At 36.8% G+C, this 12,973-nt stretch overlaps 1 protein-coding gene across 2 annotated transcripts in view; it reads right to left on the bottom strand.

The window, feature by feature from the left end:
* The window catches only part of svep1 (sushi, von Willebrand factor type A, EGF and pentraxin domain containing 1), a 105,689-nt gene extending 104,128 nt beyond the window's left edge, over positions 1 to 1,561 (bottom strand). For both annotated transcript variants that reach the window (XM_041985048.1, XM_041985050.1), the window contains exons 1-2: positions 1,539 to 1,561; positions 484 to 644 (exon numbers count right to left, since the gene is read on the bottom strand). The gene's annotated coding sequence lies outside the window, so the exon portion shown is untranslated. The remainder of the gene's footprint in view (positions 1 to 483; positions 645 to 1,538) is intronic.
* Positions 1,562 to 12,973: the final 11,412 nt, after the last annotated feature.

Genomic DNA, 12,973 nt, shown 5'->3' with positions numbered 1-12,973 from the left:
TGATGCTGCCTTTGGGTCTCACACAAATACACACACGCTCCCAAAATTACTATCTGGCCACCGGCAAAGTGGCTAAGATCCTTGGTCCACATCAGACTTTAACAAGATTAAAGCATGTTGCAGAACTTTGGACAAAGACTGGAAAAAATGTACTTTTGACATCATGGAAATTACAGGGAAGTGTTCTGTTAAAGTCAAGAAATCTGTCCATTAAATTTGAAAGTGTGCATATACATATGGTGATACTGCAGATGCCAGAAGACAGTCTGTAAAAGTAGTTGAGAGTACAGTAGAAGTGATTTTTGATGGGTTTGCAGAGAAGCTCACACTGGTCTGCAGCACAATGTGTGAGAAAATTCACAAAGATGAGGAAAGAGAATAAATCAATTATAGGATAAAACAACTTACTTGAAATTATAAAAATGCTTACTACCTCTGAAAGTAAATCCCCTAATTTATGTTCTCTCTCTCTGACATACACACCTGTGTCTCCCATCGACTCCAGGCAGAATGAAGCGTCAGATTGTACAGGTAACGACTCATTCCTCATATTTCTTGTCATCTGTAGCCTGAAGGATCAAACATACTACTTAGCAGAAGTGTCCAAAGCATTCCTCCAATCCTCGGTTTGACTGAACATTTTTCTGGGAGACAACAGAGAAAAAAACAGCTGAACCCATCATGTAGATTTACAGTAATTCTAGATTATCTAATGAGTTTTTTCAGTGGTTTGTTTGTCCCTACCCTAACATATTACCCTCAGATTGGGGCAGAAAGAGGCAGACCATTAAGTAGTTGATCAACCAGCCCATCACTTACATTTATCTAGCAAAAGCAAACTTTACCTCCTCTAGACTTCAATGTAAATTATGTTTAATTTATATTCCTTTGGTGTTTTGGTCAGACTAATCAGACACTTTTGTACTAAACTGAGATTAGGGCTCAACAAACTTCCATGGTAAAAGAGATTATATACATTTTTAAAAAAAAGTTAATTTTACTAAGTCCATGTAAACTACAATACAACTTTTTATGTATTTTACATTAGAAAATACTGTATATTTGAACTTGCTCGAAACAATTTAAACAGTCCTGCAGGGCAACATTAAGTCATAAAAACCTCAGCAACAGAAAACTGACTGTTGCTACTTTCAGTAAACACAAAGCAGAATATTTTCTCTTTTGGTGCCTGTTATCTCTCATAAAACAACTGTCTTTGAAGACTTCAATCTATGGTAAGAGGAAAATGCTTTCTTATTTTATTCAAGCTAATGTCATCAATAAAATGTTTTACTAAACACTGAAAAAAAACTGAAAGAAACCAACACAGACCATTTACAACCGAGCTTTTAACTGTAAAACAAGCTAATTAGCTAGCTTTACAGTCTTAATTGGTTAATTAGCGGCGTCAGGCTGATGTAAACCCCACAAAAAGTGTTTGCTTGGTGAGAACTAAAAATGAGGTCTGAATGATAGACCGCAAGTTGTTCTAATTTTATCTAAATTAACTGTATTTAAGAGATAAAACGCCTTCAAACCTTTTAAATGCCAGCTGTTTGTTTCATCAAAGCTGAGGTGAAATTGTGCAACACTGCCTCCTGCTGGCGGCTGGATGTCGGTACACCACAGAAGATGTAATGACACAATGTGGCCGCGCGGTGAAGCACTGACGTAGCCTAAGTATGAGGAGTCCAGGTAACGTCACATATTAAGAATCTCCATCCAAAGAAATACAATATATTTACTTATATAACATCATTAAAGTTATACTTTAAATATTAGATATCCCAAATATTGAGCAGGAATGAGATGGTGTATTCAGACATACACATTTTCCAAGAAAAGGTTAAAATCACTGCTATGATGCACTGTGAGAAGGTATCATTTTCCTGAAGCCAAACTTTCTTTTTATTTGTTTTTGTGGTTTTATTTTTGTTGATGTTTTCTCATTTCCTGTGTCCATGTTCCTGGTTGTGGATGGTACAGCATGTGCACAGGAAGTAGACCCTGCTTATTCCCTTCCTGTACACAGAATCTGTTTGGATTGGATTGAATCTGTGTTGATCTTCCAGTCCAGTGTACAGATAACACATTAGGCATTTTTAAAAAGTAATGATAAACCTGTATTCCATTTCTATGGATGTGATCCATTTTTATGGATTACAGATCCACATGGCACACTCATAAATAATTGAGTAGCTTGTTTCTGTGACACCCCAACACACAGGAATTGATCAAATATTGGCCATTATTACCACACCTTTAACTGTGAGCTTGCCACAGACACAAGCAGACACATGCACATCAGTTATTACACAGAATCATAGTCCAAAACAAATGGAGCCTGAAGTGAGAGCAAAACCTTACTTGGATCTTTTTAATCAGCTTGTTGATCTTTATGATTCTGGTGTTCTTTTCTGAAAAAGGGGTTTTATTCAGAGGAGGAAAATAAACCCAAATGCTCTGGCCTGTAAAGCAGTGACTGACATCTAGCATCTACATGTGGCCTGTATAGCTGCCACAACACACACCAAAGGAGGTGGGATTTCTACACATGCAAAGGCAGAGAGACTTTCTCTGACAAGAATGCAATTACTGCGCAATTTTTCATAAAACTGAATATTTGTAGTGCTTTGTGTCAGCTCTCAGTTTGGCTTTTGACATATTTTTCTAAATATTCTGTTTTTTGTTTTTGTTTTTTTGTTTGTTTTTTTTTTTTGTTTAGATTTTTTTGTTTGTTATATGTATATTTTCTAATATTTTTTTTAGTCCAAATTTACAAATTCCCTTTGACAAATCAGATGTAAAGCCTAAACTTTTTGCAGCACATTATTTAAAATGTGCTTGTTAGCTTTAATTGTATAGGCTCTAAACCTCACAAAAATGGCCAAATAAGAAATTTTTTTTTAACCATTTCTGGTTTTTCCTGCAGGCTCTCAGATTTATTATAATGTTCATCTATTTTATGCTCATGCTTAATTAATTATTTTGCCATACAGTGAGAAAATCTTCATGCACAGATGCTGAAAAATCAGGTTTGGCACGGGCTGCTTGTTCTGTGAGTTCATCCAAAACATCCAGTGATCAGAATGCAGGGTGCATCTAACACTATTGATGGATGTGTGAGATTGTGGGTAAGAAATAAAGCTGTATAAGATGACAGAAGTAAAACTAATGGCTTTATATTTAGCTGAAGCTATTTATAACCCAGCCTGCAGTCACACGCAGCTTTAATATTTTATGACCAACCAGCTTGCAAGAAAAATGTGTCCTTGAGGTGAAAAATCGACCACAAATCACAGATTTATTGTTCTTGTTCTTCTTGTTTCTTTCTTTCTTTTTTTCTGAAAATCTTCACTTTATAGCACAATCACTAGTGTGCCACTGTAATAGCAGACGAACCTCCTGATTAACTATTAACAGTCTCATAGTACCATGATTGAGTTTAGCAGTTAGGGTTGCAAATAATCAGTGACAATAAATGAATTCCTTTGTCATATCTTATTGACTCTTGAAGACTGTCTCAGTCAAGTTGATAAGAGCACACGTGCACACATAATGCACAGGTACTGCAAAAGTGAAAATACAAAACGTGCCTTGTCTAATGGTTATCCAGTTGCAATGTCTTGGTCTTACTGTCTGTTGGATACTGTGTATTTATACAGGCCATGAAAGCATCCCCCCACCTCAGAAGAAGTAGCTCCAAGTGAGAATAATTAAGATTAAAAAGATTAAAAATACTTTCCACTGTGTTGCTGATAATTATAAACTTCACACTTGCCCCCACTTAATTAAAATATGTATATTATGATATAATATATCAAAGAAATTTCAATATCCATCTACACACCATTGCAGGCCAGCAGAACAGGTACCAGGACTGACTTTCAGTTAGCAGTTTTGGAGGATTCAAGTCATACCTACAAACATTTCTGACCATAAACCTTTGTTTAGATGACAAACTGACATCCACTAACAACATTCCCGTCCTGTTGCTGAGAAACTGCAGTTCACAATTTTGTGTTCCAGCCTGGATTATCATGTGACACATGTTGCTTTACAGATGCTGTGTCATGTCAGCGCCTTAATATCAACACACACACACATTTTGGACATGCACCTTGGTCGATTCAGAAAAAAAAATAAACACAAGAGGGCATTAAAGGTAATAATAAACATCAGACTGAATTTTAATGGTTGAAGTGTGAAAATCTGTCAAAGCTCAGTAGTGTGGCTGAGGACAAAATGGCCATTCTGCAGAAGGACGCAGAATGTAGGTGAGAATTTAGATTTCCACGACAAATTACCTGAATTTTTACAGACTCTACTCTTTCATCTCAACAGCACAAAATGAAGTTCATGTCAGATTTAAGCTAAATATTTCAGTGCCGGTAATGCAGAGTGAACAACACTGATTGTTGAGATCATGATAATTATATCAAAAAAGAAAAGCTTTGAGTCATGAGAAGTAGAAATTTATAAGCTAATGCTAACCCCTGACTAGAAGCGCTGTCAGTAAGAAAGGAGTCAGGAAAGTTTTTTTTTCAAGATAGCAAGCAGTCAAACAATCTTTTGTTTTATTCCACATGGACATGTTTTTGGGTTATCAGAGAAGAATGGCATTGGAGCAACATCAGCACTGTTAACTGATATGTTCAGCATAGCTATGCCATCCCTGATACCATGTGGTTGGTACATCAACCAGTGTAGGTAGACTGCTGGTGCCTGCATGCACATCCCATGTGTTGACTTTATACTAACAACGACTTTCCGTTAAGTTATGTTAACAGTCACTTCAAACAGATGCCCCTGTTCAGGGTGCCCCTCCTGACCCATTGGGCCCCAGAGCTTGCGCCCATTGAGCCCGTTCTGTAATCCTCTCATGACAAAGGTCGATAAATGCACACAGAATACACAAAGTCACGCAGCAGAGTAGAAAGAAGCAAGAGAAGCATCATCGTGGGAAAGATCCACAAAGAAGAAGGGTGTTAGATTCTGCACCTTCGCTAGAGCAATAGATCATACAGTCCACACACACACACACACACACACACACACACACACACACACACAGATCCAGAAAGCCAAAGTCAGGATTTTTTTTTTTTTGTAAAACTGCTGTTTCCAGAGTTGAGAATAAACTCTTTGTTGCATGTGCACACATTTTTATTCATTTATTTATTTATTTTTACATCAACTGTTTTCCCACTGGTATCCCTGTTTATCCAGTTTGCTTTTACCTGTTTGCTGTACCTGTCATAGCAGGAAAAGCACAGGTTGGGAATGGGAGCATGAAAAAGGGGGGGGGGGGGGGGGTTAATTTAGCAGCACTGTCACATACACACTGATGAAAGACCTACACCCTAAATGTCAGCAGATGTGTTGGCTCACTAGCTGTAAAAAGAAATGGGATGTTCATGAACGAATCGATTCTTTTAAACAAGTCTTTTAAGTGAACAAGGGGAACCGAGTTGCAGCTGTGATTAGTTTGTTTGCAAGCCATTTTTTCTAATGTACAAATTATTCACGCTGCCTTCATGTGTCGCATGTGTGCCATCATAGGAGTCTGAGTCCAACACACTCAATTCACATGATTCATATGGACAGAAAGTATTTTTTGAAAACAAATACTGTTAATTCTATCTAAAATATTTATTACATTTGCACTCATGCCACTCAGGTTTACTCTATTTTTATTTATTTTTCCTGTAATTCAGTACTTTTCTGTATTTTTTAGAAATACAGGGAAATGGAAGTAGACCACAGTATTGTTATTAAATGCTGAATAAATTTTATCGTATTTCATTGTGCCTTACTAACTGAAGATGTAAAAGAATAATATTTTCTCAGCCTTTATGTTACATTGGAAATACACTGAGGACTAGAAAATTGTCAATATAATCAAGTATTGTTATAAGAAAATTTCTTGTGTGCTGTAGCGATGCATTTTCTTTACCACACACCTGATCGTGAATGAAATTACCAAAAAACAATAAAGTGTTGTATAACAGAATCTTTATTGCATTTCTAAAAGCCTTGAACATTGGGACAATATCTGATCTTTATCATCAGCTTATAACACACTGAATACCCCTTTAGTTTCATTATTTGGCATGAAGGAAGCTTTGCAAAAGCTACATATTGCAAGGTGGCTTAATGCCCTGTAACACTCCAAATGTCATTGTACCATACTCACTTTTGTACTTTTTTTTTTTAACCTCCTTCTTTTCTGTCATTTGGCTGCTTCCCACTTGATGACAGCTGGAAAAGGATCCAAGGTGGATGGTTGGATGAATAGTTAGGTAATTGGTGAGGTTAGGAAAATATTGTAGGTTAGGCAAAAAAATATATATTAAAGGAATTTTCTCCTGCATTTTTTAAACTTACTGTGTTTATGTGTCATGCATTTGGGAAATACATAACTTGTTAAAAACATACACAAGCAAATATCCCGGCTGTTGAAAAATCATAATGAGGGGCGTCTACCCAAGTGCCTGATAGTGATGAGCAGGGATTGGGAATGAGTTTTCTCTGCATAATTAGTAATTATTTTCTTACAATCAACATCAGCATTTGCAAGGTTCACAAAAGGCTCTAATTTCCTCCTTTTATTTCTCTTTTTTACCCTCCACAAGTTTCTTTCTTTCTTTGAAAAGCAAGTACAAAAGCTGATGACAACATTTAAGGAGGACTAACAGAAGGGAACAAAGGAAACAGAAATGAAGAGGGAGAAAAGAGGGAAGGCATTAAGAAACGCAAAACAAAAAGAAACACAATGAGCAGAAAGAGAGGCAGTAAAGGTAATGCGTTGAATGGGTAAACTGCAGTTTAGCAAAGATAATGAAAAAGAGGAGTGCCAATTAATATGAGCAAAAAAAAAAAAAAAAAAAAAAGAAAAAGAGAAAGATTCCACGAGGAGGAAGGAGAAGGAGAAGGAGGGTATGATGAGGAGGTCATGTCTTAAAGCAGTGCAAACTGGATTCAGCCAGACTTCAGTGAAAACAGCCTCGTGCAGGCAGTGCTGACTGCCGGGGAGGGACCGGAGGGAAATGAATATGAGCAGTGATCACATAAGAAGACATTCTTGCTGCCTCACGTGAACAACAAAGTTTTTAACCTGAGATAGTCATTCTTTGACCTACTGTGAACCAGGATGTTGTGCTCATAAAGGTTTTTTTTTCATGTCTGATAAATGACATGAAGCTATACCACATATAACAGTCATGTACGCCAATAGAAGTGCTCATTAGAACATATTAAAAGCTTTTCAGGTAAACTGCCAAAAACCAATCCTGTGAACATAATAATTGTGCTTCTTGTTCATGATATATTACTACTGTATAATAAATGCTCTTTTTTTAGGCATAATAACTAAAATAATGTAAGGCTGTCAAAAATAAAAAAAAATTTGTAGTAGAGTTGTAGAGACAGACGATGTAAATATTTTATAGCTAACCAGCCAATAGTCAGTAGAATAAAATAAATTAAACCTAATTAATTTCAAAATAAAATACTGGCTGTGTTATGTCTGCTGGCACTCTATGGTGCAAAAATGAGGACAAAAGGTAAGTTTATTATTTCAGTTACTCTGCAGTGAATTTTCCACCTCATCAGTGTCTGTTTACGTATGGATGTGCAGTATGGGCTTCTACATGCAGTCATTTTAGTTGTAATGTTTTGGTGTTGATTCATGTGCTAAAAGGTGTTTTATTGTTGTTGTATTGGTAGATGACAGGTTCCATTTTTGAAGCTGATAAAACCAAAAGGAATTTTAATAAAACACTGAATACACGTATGCATAATTTGATTCATCACACACCTTTACACCTCAAAATATCCAGTGATGAGAATGAAGGTGAGAAAAATATTTTTCTTTTTCATGCCTTTACAGACACCAAAACTTAATCAGCATGCTATCAGCGAGATCTCAGTATGAGTGCTTTTGAACATGTTGTCCCAGGAACTCATATGTTTCTGAGGGCATTGTAAACACATGGCTCAAATTACCATCTCCCCTCCCATACTTACACACCTCCTTTACCACTCCCCCATTCCTCCTCCTTTCCTAGCCACTCACTCACGTCTTTCTCGTCTGTTTTCCACCTTCATCTTTTACCCAAATCTCTCTGTAAAGTCACACATTCCTCTCTTTCTCGCAGAGGTCAAAAAACTTCCTCACTTCCAAACATTTTCCTCACCCTTACCTCTTCCTCAAACACCTCCCTCCAATCCCAACCCACTCCCCATGACTGTTGTGCAACTCTGTCTTATGTTTCAGTAAATATGTATATGATATATGGCTATGAGTAAGCACTATGTCACATTTCTAACCCACATGCCCCTGAATGAACATGTGCTCCTGTGTCTCCTGGATTGGAAGGCTTGGGGCTTTCTAGGAAAACAGACGGGTGTGAGGCCAGTGTGAAATCTGCTCCTATTTTGAGTTATTATGCAAGGCAAACCAGCTACTGGCAGTATAAAACAGGCTGAACAAAGAATTTTCTACAGTCTGTTTACATGTTTACATTGATGACATATATCAGTTATAATGTTGACAGAACAGTCCTACAGGGTGTTTAAAAGAAGCCAAATAAGAAGGAGCACTTTTCTTTTACACTTACATTTATTAGGATAACTCATTTTCAGATCAAAATGTGGAAGTATAAAAAAGATGTTTAATATCACAGATGTTACTCTCAAATAAATAGAACTTTTTATTTTTTACCTTTTCAGTTATGACATGTAAACAAAGCCTATCCTTCTCCTCCTCCTCCTCCTCCTCCTCCTACTCTTGGCTGTATCCTTTAGTTCCAGGTGGAGCTGGATTTGTCTTGTGGCTCTGGTTGATCAGCTAAAGTCATCACACAGGACTTTGAGTGGGACCTTTGTTCACCTGCCATCACTTATTCAAAACCAATCACAAGACAAGATAATTTAGCCCTGCGGGATTACAAACCTGTTTTTTGTTTGTAGATCATTCAAATGGGGAGTTGAATTTTATGTAACCAAGGGAGACCATAAGTGGTTCACACTTGAAAAAAGAGCAAGAAAAACTAGATACTAACAACAAAGAACGTGAAATGACCCAGTTTAATAATCCCAGCCTATTAAAAGAATTAAAATCTGTGAGACGCTCTCGCTCTTTCGTTAGCTTTAATGATGAACATGCAACTCCTACAAGGTGAAGCTGTTTACTGTCATTGTCTGAGTTTCTACAGTGAAGATACTTACTTCATACTATACACAAATTAGTGCAGATGTAGAAAAAAATTAAATAAATAAATAAATAGGACAATGGGACTGTAACGTTATAAAATAAAATAAAATAAAATTTTGAGAGAAACTGGATACTCAAAGACCATAGGGGTGGCAACCATCAGGAAACATCATACTGTGGAGAGACAGTCCTAGCATGCTACACAAATAAATTTAATACATTCTTTTAATAATCAACAAAACTGACCACAGAGCAAAGACAACCTATTAGGAAAAGGGATTTAATATTTAAATAAAGTTAAAATAAACAGATTTTTCAGCTACTGTGAATGAACATATTTCAAAGAAACTGAACTGAATATCTTTTAGACACCAATTCACCTTTTTCCAGTACCAGGGGTACCCAACCATTTGCAAGCCCCAAAATAAAGGCTGACTCTGATAGTCTGGAAAATTAAATGTTGACTCGGTCATGAATATCCAGATGTGGTGCCTTAAATATGGCACATTTAAGCAATAACTATCTAGGTTTGTTGGTTTAATTTAATTTCTGTATTTATTTCACCTCCAGTGCAAAAAACCCTCGCTGGACTACTGGCATATTGTGATGATCTTCTATATAGTGAGGTAAAGCAGAGCACTAATGCACAGACAGGCAGAAAAAAAGTGTCCTGTTCAGCTTGGTGCATTACTCTGATTAACATCATGGCCCTGGCTCCTGTCCAGGTTATACACTCACAGCCTTACAGGAGGAATATCAAGCATGATTTCTTCTTTAGGTTTTCCTAAAAAAAATCTACTTCTGTGCCATATTTTTGCTCAACCAACAGTAATCTAGCTTCTTTCATCTATGTTCATCAGTTTCTGCTTCATCTAACTGGAGCAAAACTCTGACAGTTCAGAAGCATAATACATATTTCTGACTTAATCTCAAATCACAGCGCAGTGCAATAAACTATGAAAGTGAAGAGTAGGAATCTCACCTTAGAGGAGAAGAGAATTAGCGCAGACCTGAACATTAAAGAGAAGCTAAAACTTCTGGTCTGCCTATTGCAGCTGAGACATTTATTCCATTTTTCAAAACTTCAATCATTGCATGAGGTTTTGGAGAGATGCCACAAAGGCCTACATGGCCAATTCCTCAGTGCAAATAAGCTGCTTTAGAGATGATCCTGCAGTCTGTTGACATAAAACTGGTGCTCTCATGAAATCCATTTATATTTTGCACATAAAACTTAACAGAATAAAGGAGCTTTCTAAGTTAAAATGGTCACTTGCAAAATCTCAAAGCAGATGATCATATAAATCTGGTCCAATGCAAGACCCAGGGCATTTTGATACTTTTATTTATTTTATCACCTCTTTGTAAGCCATGTCATATAATTCTTACTCTGTGTTATGATCATGTCCTCATTGGAGACAATCATCTTTTTAGTCTGTCTACCTGGCACCACAGCCATTACCTCTGTGTTTGCATGTTATTGTTCCAGTTTTCCAGCCACTGAGCAGCAAACAACCTGAAAGAGCAGAGTTAATCATTAATGACCAATCTGGAGAATCTCTGTGCCTTTTACTATCCAATCTGTCACCTTTCAGGCCCAGAGGCTAAATGCTCTGATGTGCATATGCAACAGATGATTATGTCAGTCTGTGTGAACGAGTGTATATGAGAGGTAAAGACCTGAAGATCAACCATGGAAGTGCATTTGATCATCAACTCAACCTGTTGGAAAAGATCTTACTCTAATTATTTCAGTGCAGGCTCAGAAAAATATTCCTTATCTTTTTGTTGTGTCTGAAACATTACATTTGGATTTGTTTCCTAAGATTGCAAAGGCTGTGCTTGTGGGTTCATGAGGGCTGATACTGCTTGCAGCCTGTGTCTTGAACACACAGCTATGCATGAATATGTTGCACCATCAGAAAAAGGCCCTGGGTCAGCTTTATCATAGTGATAAACCCCCGCTAACAGCTGACTCAGGACATACCACGGAAGTTAAAACCATAATGTCACCCCTCTGTTGCCTTTTGATTACTAGCTTGTACTTCTTATACCTTCCCAAATCTTGTATGTATCCCCAAGTGCTTTCCCCTTTTTAGAGTCATTGGCAGTTTTTGATCAAGGTAAACTGATGACTTTCAGCTTCACTTTGCCCTTTTTTTAAGCACTGCTACACAAGTTTTGATATAGCAGCAGAGCAATAATCAAGAATACCCTAAATATACAGACAAGCAGCCTTAATAAGAGAAAGATAAACTAATTTTCTTAACTGGTAATATCAGTCACATGAGAGCAGTCCAGTTTAGCCTGTGCTGAATTTACTGCAGTGAAGTTTACGGAGGACAAACTAGGTTAAAAGCAGAAAAAAAGTTTCTGTACATTGTGCACATGTTTCAAATATTTGCCAGGACATTTTAACAAAACCCACTAATGTCAGCCTCATGGAGGCTAAGTGCTTATCTTCTTACTTTTAGTTTAGCTTGAATAAAATCATACTCCTGTTAAAAGCTGCAGGTCAGGCTCAGTCATTACTCTAAATCCAAATGTGAACTGAAGCATAACCACCTTGCTTTTACTCTCATTGCAGTGTACACAGCAAAGAATACTGATAAAACTATTCATGTTTGTTGGCTTTTTTCTCAGTTTTTTCCACATCTCAGCAGGGCTTTTGCAAATTATCCAATAAGTTAATCAAACATTAACAACTGTTAATACCTTTATTACATTGCTCCACATGCCGTTTTATAATAATGGCTCAGTCAGTTTCCCGCAGACTGGTAATTATATCTCAGCCCATCTTGGTATGGGATGACATTCATGCTCCCATGTCTTTGCATATATCATCACATCACTACTTCACATACTTTGCTTTGAAACTCTGTAATGAGGAAGGAATGGTGAAAAGTGCTGATATGTGGACTTTCATACTAGAAGTTTTACACACACCCTACACAAAGCTTTGCACAGTTTGTCGCTTTTCTTCTCCTTTCTCACTTATAAATTGTAAGGGTAACATTTAGGATATTGTTTAGGCTTACAAGTTAACAAATACATAGTTAGTTTTACACATTTTACTTGTCATGGGTGATGACTTTTGACTTGAATGAATGTTGCCCTAGAAAAAACGACAGCCTGGGGATATATTTCTGCTTCACAATTTACAACCAAGGATTTAGACATTAATCCATACTTCTACTGTGAGCAATGTACGTATTACACCTTTTCTGGTAAGACGGAAACACACAGCAATAAACATCAGCTATTAGGGATGCACAATATTGGATTTTTGGCCAATATTTTACAAGTCGTTTACCCAATAAGCAATACCGACACAGATTAATGAATCATTAAAAACAAGTAAGACATGTGCATCTTATCCTACTTTAAACAGACTTGGATTGTGTTTTCCCAGCGCCTGTTATTTTAATTATATCAGTGGAATAGTCAATATGCAATATTTCATTTTGATAAGAATACCTGATTTCTGTCAATAGCTTCTGACACTTACAAGCTATAAGAAAATTCTTTAGACATCCAACATATGAGATATCTGTCTGAAAATTAAACACAAGCACAGCATATTCAGTATCTGACATTAATGAGCAACAACAAGGAGGAATGTTTGAAACAGGATTCAGACCGACTGGTTCCAAAAGGAACTCTGAAATAAACAACCTAGAGGAAAATAAATCCTAACACTTACTAGACTGAACTGGATGATTGTTGGGAAAACACAGAATTACAACTTAATACTTA

This window comes from Melanotaenia boesemani, chromosome 5 (assembly GCF_017639745.1).
Source record: "Melanotaenia boesemani isolate fMelBoe1 chromosome 5, fMelBoe1.pri, whole genome shotgun sequence".
NCBI lineage: Eukaryota > Metazoa > Chordata > Actinopteri > Atheriniformes > Melanotaeniidae > Melanotaenia > Melanotaenia boesemani.
Note: the sequence above shows the minus strand (reverse complement) of the source record. Positions and strands in the feature narration are given on the sequence as shown.